Raw genomic sequence first — 9,197 nt, forward strand, 5'->3', positions numbered from 1 at the left:
GTATAAGATAAAGACTAGAATTACTGATTCCAATGTTTGTTTTTATTAAAAAATTTTTTTAATGTTTATTTTTGAGAGAGAGAGTGAGACAGAGTGTGAGTGGGGAGGGCCAGAGAGAGGGAGACACAGAATCAGAAGTAGGCTCCAGGCTCTGAGCTGTCAGCACAGAGCCTGACGTGGGGCTCAAACTCCTAGACAGTGAGATCATGACCTGAGCTGAAGTCAGATGCCCAACCGACTGAGCCACCCAGGCGCCCCAGGGTTTTGTTTTTTTTTTAATTGTTTGGTTTTGTTTTGTTTATTTTGTTTTGCCTGAATAACTGAAAGACTGGAGTTGCCTGCAAGATGGGAAGACTGTGGGTAAGGCCAGTTTGGGAAGGAATACTGAAGTCTGCTTTGGGTCATTTGAGTCTGACCCCTGAGTGGAGATGTCTAGGAGGCCTTGGACCTGGAGTTAGGAGGAGTATCTGGAATGGACAGGCACATTTTGGGAGCTATCAGGGTATAGGTGATATTTAGAGCCAGGGACTGCTTGGGGTCCCTGGGGAGTGCAGATGGAGAATTGACAAAGCAAGGACTGAGCTCCGAGGCTCCCACAAGGTCTGGGAGACAAGGGGGAGTGAGAAAGGAGAAAGATGAGGAAGGGCTGGAGAAGTGAGAGGGAAATGAAGAGGGTGTGGTGACCTGGAAGCCCAGGGGAGCAAGTGTGGTGAGGACAAGGGCACTGGGCCAGGTGCCACTTGTGGGTCGGGGTAGAGGACAAAGAAACACCTGCTGGGTTTCATGATGGGGAATCCATGACATACCGTGACAGGAGTGGTCTTCCGTGCAGAGGTTAAAGCCAGCTTGGAGACAGAATAGAGGAACGGCAGGGAGCTGAGTAGGAGAATTAAGTCCAGAAAAGGTTTTTGTTCTTTTTTCTAATGAGAATGACTGTAGGATTTTTGTGTGATGATAAAAATAAGGAAAGGAAGCATTCTTGATGCCAAAGGTGGGGAGGGGGGAGCTGTTGGAGCAAACACCCTTGAGTAGGTGGGAAGGGATGGATCTAGAGCACAGGTTGGGGGTGGTGCATGGGGGGGGTCGTCCCTGTATTAGGTGGGAAGGCAGCATGCGTGGGTGCCGATGCCAGTGGTGAGTAGTGGGTGAGTCAGTGGATTCTTTTTTTTTTCTTCTTCTGATGGCTTCAGTTTTCTCAGTGAAATAGGGAGGAAGGTCCTCATCTAAAATTGAGGATGGCAGAGAAAGTATCAGAGGCCTGAGGAGGATGGATAAAGTATTACATGGTAGTCTAGGAGAGCAGGGAAACAGACACGGTTGCTTGGCAGCAGTAACAGCTCACCGCTGTTCATCATCGTGAACTTGAAGTGGGATCGGTGAGCGTGGCTGAGCTTTTCCCTAGCCACATTTAAGTGTTCAGGTGCAGGCACAAGTTGCTGGATTTAACTGGGGCTGAGGTTTTGCCGAGTGACAAAGCTAGAGGGGGCAAGGGAGCCATTATGATAATTGGCCAGGTAATTTAAGCAGTGAAAAAGGGAAGAGGACAAGGGATGGTGAGAGGTGGTGGGATCAATGGATCCACAGTCCCAGTGGCTGAAGGCTTGTAATAATAGTTGGGGCATGAGGTGAGTGAACTGGAGAGTTAGGAGGTGAGTGGTCAGAGACTGGGATGGATGAAAAGGAGCATGTGGATGGTGGGGTAATTGTTCACCGTCGAGGATGACTGGGCTACCTTTTGTATTCCTCCTTGCACTTAGGACCAGTGACTACTTCTGGCAAGTGGAATGTAGGTGGGAGTGATGTGCCCCGTTTCTAGCCTGGCCTGCAAAAAACCCTTCCGTGCCATCCCATACTCTCCCTTTATTCTGACAGCCAGCTGGATGCTGAGAATCCAGCCAAGGACTGTAAGTTCCTGGGGTGTGGCTGTACCTCAAGTTAGAAGGATCCCAGGTCCCTGAACTGTCACCTGGATGGCCCTCCATCCAGCCCCAAAGGGGTGATATACCAAGAACCATACATAAGCTTGGAGTGTATTTATTTTGTTCGATTCTTTGGTATTTTGCAAAGCACTGATCCCCCCCCCCCCCGACTAAATCTGGTGTTGAAATTATTGGTTTGGGAGGGTGTGTCCTTGGGAGTGCGTGGTGGAGGGGAGAGTTCAAACAGGATGATTAGGGGAGGCGAGTTCAAGTGACTAAGAGGATGGATTTGGATGCTCCATCTGTGTGCACTGAAATCACCAAGAATAGGGAGAGACGTAGTACAGAAGAGAGGGACAGTGAGCTAGGTGCTGAAGTAATCACACAATGGGCAGGAGCCAGCAGGAGCGGGCCATGGCAACAAGGAGAGGTAGTGAGGGCTATAGGGGTGATGGCAAGAGAGAACATGCTGAGGGTAGGAAGGAAGGAGCGGAGCGGTATGGAGGCAGTATTTGTGGGGGCAGGGAGGACACCCACTCCACCTCCAGGCCCAGTACTGGGAAGAATGAGGGGAGAACATCAGTGCTGCAGGGGAGCTGCAGGGGAAGAATGCCCTCAGGAGCCCAAGGTGAAAGGAATATTCAGAATAGATTTTGCTATAGAAGGGCTGTGGATCCGCTGGAGAGCCCTGTGATTAGAAGATGGAGACAGAACAAGAGATGTGCAGACCTTCTGGGGAGTAGAAAATCGGAGACCTGGGGCCACCCTGAAGTCGGGCTTCTGTGGATCCAAAGGGATCAAAAGCGTGATGTGAGTAGTCTGGGGGACCCAAGGCAGAGAGTGCTGGCAAAGGGGCTGGAGAGCAGGGAGCAGCTGGGCTTCCTGGGACTCCACCTCGACCGCTGTCGGTGGATGCCAAGAGGTCTGGAGAAACATGGAGTTAGTCCTACTCAAAGAGCCTTCTCCAAGCCCTCAGACTCCTCGTCCAGTCCCGAGGATGAAGGAAGAAGGCCTAGGGGAGTTTGGTCTCATAGTGGGATGAAAATACAGTCTCACTCTTGGGATGCCCACGTTATAGAGAGAGAACACAGGTGCCCACGTAACTATGCCTCAGTGGGCACATCAGAGCAAACGTCATTTAAAAGGTTGCTCTGCGCTCATCAGTAGAAAACAGAGTCAATATGCCGTCCATTTTATTGTGGTTGGCTGGGCAGCTGTGTACAAGTGCCACCCACCCAGGTGAAACTTTGCCATTTCCCCAAGCCCCAATGCCTTGCTTCTCACAGAGTGGGTCCACCAGCCAGCAGCCTCAGCCTCACCTGGCCACTTGTTAGAAATACAGGATTCTGCCCCACCCCAGACCTACTGAATCAACATCTACATTTGAACTAGATCCCCAGGTGATTCGTATGCACATTCAAGTCTAAAAGCACTGTGAATGCGTTCCTTGTTATTAGTAGGAACAAAGCAGGTGCTTCCATGAAGAAAAAAGGCAAGTATGAGAAGAAGCCCCAGGAAAGATTACGTGTTACTCATCAACCTTAAAATCCCAAGTTCAATGCATCTTTTCCCCAGCCCTGGCAGTGTATTGGATTCATGTGAACTTCATTAAAAAATAAAACAAACAAAGTTCTAACTTGCATGGCTGGAAAAACATTTCATTGTTTCTTTAGGGAGAAATAGATCAGCACAGACAAAGTTGATTATACAGAATAAGGAAAAAAACAACTCTGAACTTTTAACCTGCCTGAGTAGTCATGGAAGTCTTAGAATCATAGAATTCCAGAATGTAGAGCACTGGTTCTCCATGTTAGCTATAGATGAGTGTCACCTTGGGAGCTTTCAAAAGAAAAAAAAAGTAGCAATGAGCAATGCTGAGCCCCAACCCCAGGTATACTGAGTTGAGTGTTCTGGGGTTTTCAAAAGCCCTGAGTGATTCTAATACAACAAGAGTTGAGCCTCACTGTTAGAAATAAAATTACATACGTAATTTTCAGTGATCGAGTAGCCAAAGTCAAAAGGTAGAAACAAATGTAGTTAATTTTAGTAATCTATCTTACTGAACTCAATATATTCAAAATATTATTTCAACATGTAAATAATATGAAAAAAATAATGATGAGATATTTTATATTCTTTTTCCTTAACTAAGCTTCAAGATCTGTTGTGTGTTTTGCACTTACAGCACCTCTCAATTCAGCTGAGGCACATTTCAATAACTCCGTAGATTCCTGTGGCTAATGGCTATTGTGTTCGACAGGACAGCTTCAAGGAATAGTGTAGCGCCAGACTGTGAAAGATTTCCACTTATGGAAAACAAAATGATTGTCTATTTAAAGTAGAAGAGATGGTTTAGGGGACAGTAAGGTATAATTCTACATTATTTCCCATTTACAAACAACCTCTTAAAGGTTAGTTTGGAAATTCAGTGAGGAAGTAGAATTTAGAAGGTTTGCAAATTTTTTTTTCCAAAAAAGGACACGTTGGGTGAGATTTAAGTGATGTAGTCAGATCCTTCCATAATGCTCTATAAGGCACATGAATACTGTGCTGAGTCTTTAGTACCCGATGATATTGGGACGTGTTGGACTTCTGGTTTTGATCTAGGAAAAGGTAAGAAGGTAGTCACTGGCCACATTCCCTTTTTCTCTCCTGGAATTAACCAGTATGATGTACAAGCATCTTTGGGGATTATGGTGTCTGCATAGCTGAGTCAAGTGCTAGAATCAGGGTTGTGAAAGACTAAAATTCTGTGGCTTGGCATTCCTGGCCCAATCCTTCTCAGAAAACAAGCATCACCCACAGATCTCCCAAACCAGTTGTTGAGTATAATAGAGATCTTCTTTCTAGGATTAACGTTAGATTGGATTCTTAGAATCTGATTTTTTACCATAGGTTCCCTCTCCCCAAAGGAATTAGAGAAATCACTTAGTCAGTGGCTTGCATTAAATTATAACCAGTCATGTAGCTCTTCTGAGCGTAAGGCAAATAAGTGGAAAACCTTAGAGACATGTGCTGAGAGCTAGGTTAAACACATTTCCCAGGACAGATTGCAGAATAGTTTACCACTGCTGATGGTGAAGTGCAGAGGCACCCTAGGGGGATGGTCTCCCTCCCAACCCCCATCTGTCCAAGTGCCCATTGCTCATGTCAAGGCTCTTTTCCACCATAATGTATTTGCTTCCACCAAAGCTATTCCTGCCCAAAGCTGACTATGGTTTAACAAAGGAAAACATCAAGATGGACGAAATTTATCTTTGGCCCCTCTAGTCGCTCCATTTTGTGCTCCTCCCCCACCTTTGCCAGTAATAACCCCTTCTTCTGAAGGCCCTGGAGTGTGTCTCTGCTGTCGAAATCCTTCTCAGCAGAGTCCTGAACTCATTCACACCATGGAGTAACCTGTTTCCATCAAATGGAACATAGTACAAATGTTCCATAGCTTACAAATGACACATAGCTTTCTCTCCCTATGCTTTTGTGATAAAGGAATAAAGCACTACCAGAAGAATATTAGGCATTGGCTAGGTGGCGGAAGATTTTTAAAAGGCGAGTGGAAAATTAATAGCACTGAATAGGCAACAGTGTCCCGATAGAGGAAAGGATGGCGTCGGAGAACCCTCAAGGGAGTCAAGTATGAACCTGCAATAATGATAGGCTACCACCAGGGGGCGCTTCGGTGCCTTGGTTGGGTGGTCAAACTCCAGACGTTTACTATAGCCAGAGAATAAGGTAATTTTTAATTCTTTAAAAATGTAGAACTTAAATAATATTACCAAAATTAGGCCTAAAGATGGTTCATATGAGTAATTTCTTAAAAAAATCAAAGCCTAAGAAAAAAATGTGCTACCTGTCTCACCACTCTTTCAGGGTAACTCTGTTCATACTCCCAGATGTCATGATTACATTCCTTCTGACGCACACTGATTTCTGTTTGGGAGCCATACCCTTTTATTAGGATGAGAGAGAACACTTAAAGGGGACTTTTGCAATTCCAGTTAGCCCAACAGTATTCTGTAACTTTCTCTCTTCCTTTTCTACTGCCATGTGGAATGGAAGGAGCAGCTCTCTGTGTTAAAATGTGGGGATTATTTTGTAAATTTGACTGTGGAGAATAGTTACATGATATATATCTGTTTTTGGTGAAGTATTCTTAGCTGATATTTTCAAGATGTTATAAGGGATTTTGAGGTCAAATTACTCGGAAGTCACCCATTAAGAAAAGCCTGACACTGGCCAAATGTGTATGATTTAATCTGTCTGAAACCCTGCAGTTGTCCCCTTTGCTTAAACATGAAGGCAAATGCTGTCTAATGTGAATGAACATAGGATAGACATAGTGCATTAACTTGAATTACTGCTGAAAGGTAAGATGAAGACACATTATAAAGAAATCTTACTGTTTGACTCAGGAGTTTACACTTAACTAGGTAGCTGTAGGGAGCCACTGAAGGTGACGAGGAGGATATTCTTGCAGTGGTGCTTTAGCTGCCCTTTGGGAAAATGGAAAGGAGGAGAGGAGCCCCAAAGCTTGGTGGAAGTGAAACCTATAGGAGCAGCAGCAGATCGGATGTGGAGACTAGGGAGGAAAGGGGAGTTAAAGACGATTCAGATTGGGGCACTTGGGTGGCTCAGTGGGCTCAGCGTCCGACTCTTGATTTTGACTCAGGTCATGGTCTCACGGTCATGAGACGGAGCCCCACGTCAGTGCAGAGCCCATTTGGGATTCTCTCTCTCTCTCTCTCTCTCTCTCTGTCCCTCCCCCACTCAGTCTTGTTCTCTCTCTCTCTCTTTCAAAATAAATATATAAACATTAAAAAAAAAGATGATTCAGGTTTGAGCACAGGAGGAAGATAGTGACTGAAAGAACAGGGAGGTCAAAAGTTGTTGGGGAGAAATATAATAAACTTGATCTTGAACATGTAAAGTTTGAGGATCAAATAAAAGATATACTGAAGCACTTTCAAGAGTATACAGCAGTACTCTCAGGTGATAAAATAGTAACAATAGTATCATTTATTAAACGTGGGGCAAATATGTTGACTTTGATTCTTTGTTGGACAGGAGCAGGGACTATCAAATAGAACTGGCCAAATGCAAATTCAGATTCCACAGCTTAACTAGCTGGGTTATCTTGGGTAACTTAACCTGTTTATGTTTCAATTTCCCCATCTGTAAAATGGGGCTGTCAGAAGTATCTGTTCATAGCATTGTTGTGAGGCTTGAGTGAAATCACACCTGGAAGTACCCAGAATAATGCCTGAAATACAACAGTAATTCAAAAACAATACTGCCAAATGCTATAGAGGACTCCAAGCTGATAGGGAGAAAATAAAAACCACGCATTGCATTTGGCAAAGGGAAGTGAGTAATGACATTTTGAGGGAGAGTTTCACAGAGTGGTGGTGGGGGACCACAAAGCTTGTCCTCAGAACGTTAGATTTCAGTCACAATGTAGAGCAGTAGTAATAGCAAACTCAACAGAATCGTAACTCATGTGTATTTCTTTCAAAGTGGCCTGTTGGAATTTGTTACACATTGGGGGAGTTTTTCCAGTCTTTCTCATGCACAGGAACAAAGTCTGACATAGTAACAATATGTAAAAGAGTAGATGTTTAATATTTATAACATTCATGTTTGTTTTTTCTCAGAAGAAAATTTAACAGTATAATTTGTAAAATGGAAGGAATCTAATTATTATGTCCATGCTGAGTAGTATGTTATCACACCTAGGAATTGCATTGGTGAACATTTAAAAAATATTTTCTTTTTTTTTAATTTTTAACTTTTTAAATTTATTTTTGAGAGAGAGACAGAGCACAAGCGGGGGGTGGGGGTAGGGGAGCAGAGAGGGAGACACAGAATCTGAAGCAGGGTCCAGGCTCTGAGCTGTCAGTACAGAGCCTGACATGGGGCTCAAACCCATGAACCATGAGATCATGGCCTGAGCCAAAGTCAGTCACTTAACCAACTGAGCCACCCAGGACCCCTTGATATACAGCTTCTAAAATATTATGTACCTTGTCTTAATATTCTTCACTATAACACTTTCCCTGGGATTCATACTAGATGTAGATCAATGATTTAATTACATCTTCTCACAGATGTTTTTTAAGGGTTCTCCTGAGTCTTAAATCAAGTTGGTTGTATATTAGTATCAAAATTTGGTTTCTTGGAGTATGAACATGTAGAAAATATAAGATTTTCTCTAATTTCATTTATAAAATGTAAAATTAGAAAAGCAATACAATCATATTTTTAAAAATACTGAAAAGTATTTACACTACTATTCAATAAATCACTCTAGGCAATGTGGACTATTTACTTCAGGATTTTTTAAAAATGACATTTCTTTTTACACAGTTGTAAATATCCCATATATGCAGTGTTGGACCTGCTCTTCAATATGAAATTAATAATTTTTAGTTGCCTACATAGTCTCCACAACCATCACTTTAATTATTGGATAATAATTTATCAAGTAAATATACTCTAATTTACCTATTTGTTCCCTTCTAGCTGAACATTGGTTTCTTGTTTCCGTTTTTTACTCTTCAAAATAATAGCATTGAACATATTTAAGGATGTAACTGTTTCATATTTAATATTTTTTCTTTCTTCTTAGAGGTTGCACTGGGGATCAAAGGGAATATGCATTTATATAGCATTTGGTATACACTGCCAGGTTAGTCCCCAAAGGAAATACGTGTGTGTGTGTGTGTGTGTGTGTGTGTGTGTGTGTAGTTTTGCTGATAGAAATTGATGCCTTATTTTAGTTTGTAATTCTCTGATTCCTTGTAGGTTTGAGTCCTTTCCTAATTGTATCCCTCTAAAGTTATTTGCTTGTTCAAGAGCTCTTTTGTGTTGGCCCAATTTATAGGAAAGCAATTCTTCTGTTTAAAATTGGCAAGTGGTTACAATGAAGTTAGGTTATTTATTGCTTTCTGATACTCTCCGCCCTCACTAACCAAAGTACAGATTTCAATCTGCAGCTATGCTTTTGAAATGTAGCCACAATATCAATAAGCTTTAAAAGGGCTTAATAATGTTTGTGCTGAAGTAGAATAAATTACCTGAAATACTTCCCTCAGAAAAAAGCTTCAGGGGTCCTTAAAAAGAGAGAGAGAGATCTTTAAAAGGCAAAGTTTGATGATATGAGTAGCGTGAACTTATAGAAGGCAGTGGGACAATTTGAAAGTATTTATTAAAAGTAATTAGGTTGGAGAGACTAATATTAGTCTGAAAGGAGCAGGAACAGATCCTAGCAAAAAAGTAGGACAA

The sequence above is a fragment of the Felis catus genome, chromosome B3, assembly GCF_018350175.1.
Source record: "Felis catus isolate Fca126 chromosome B3, F.catus_Fca126_mat1.0, whole genome shotgun sequence".
Taxonomy (NCBI): domain Eukaryota; kingdom Metazoa; phylum Chordata; class Mammalia; order Carnivora; family Felidae; genus Felis; species Felis catus.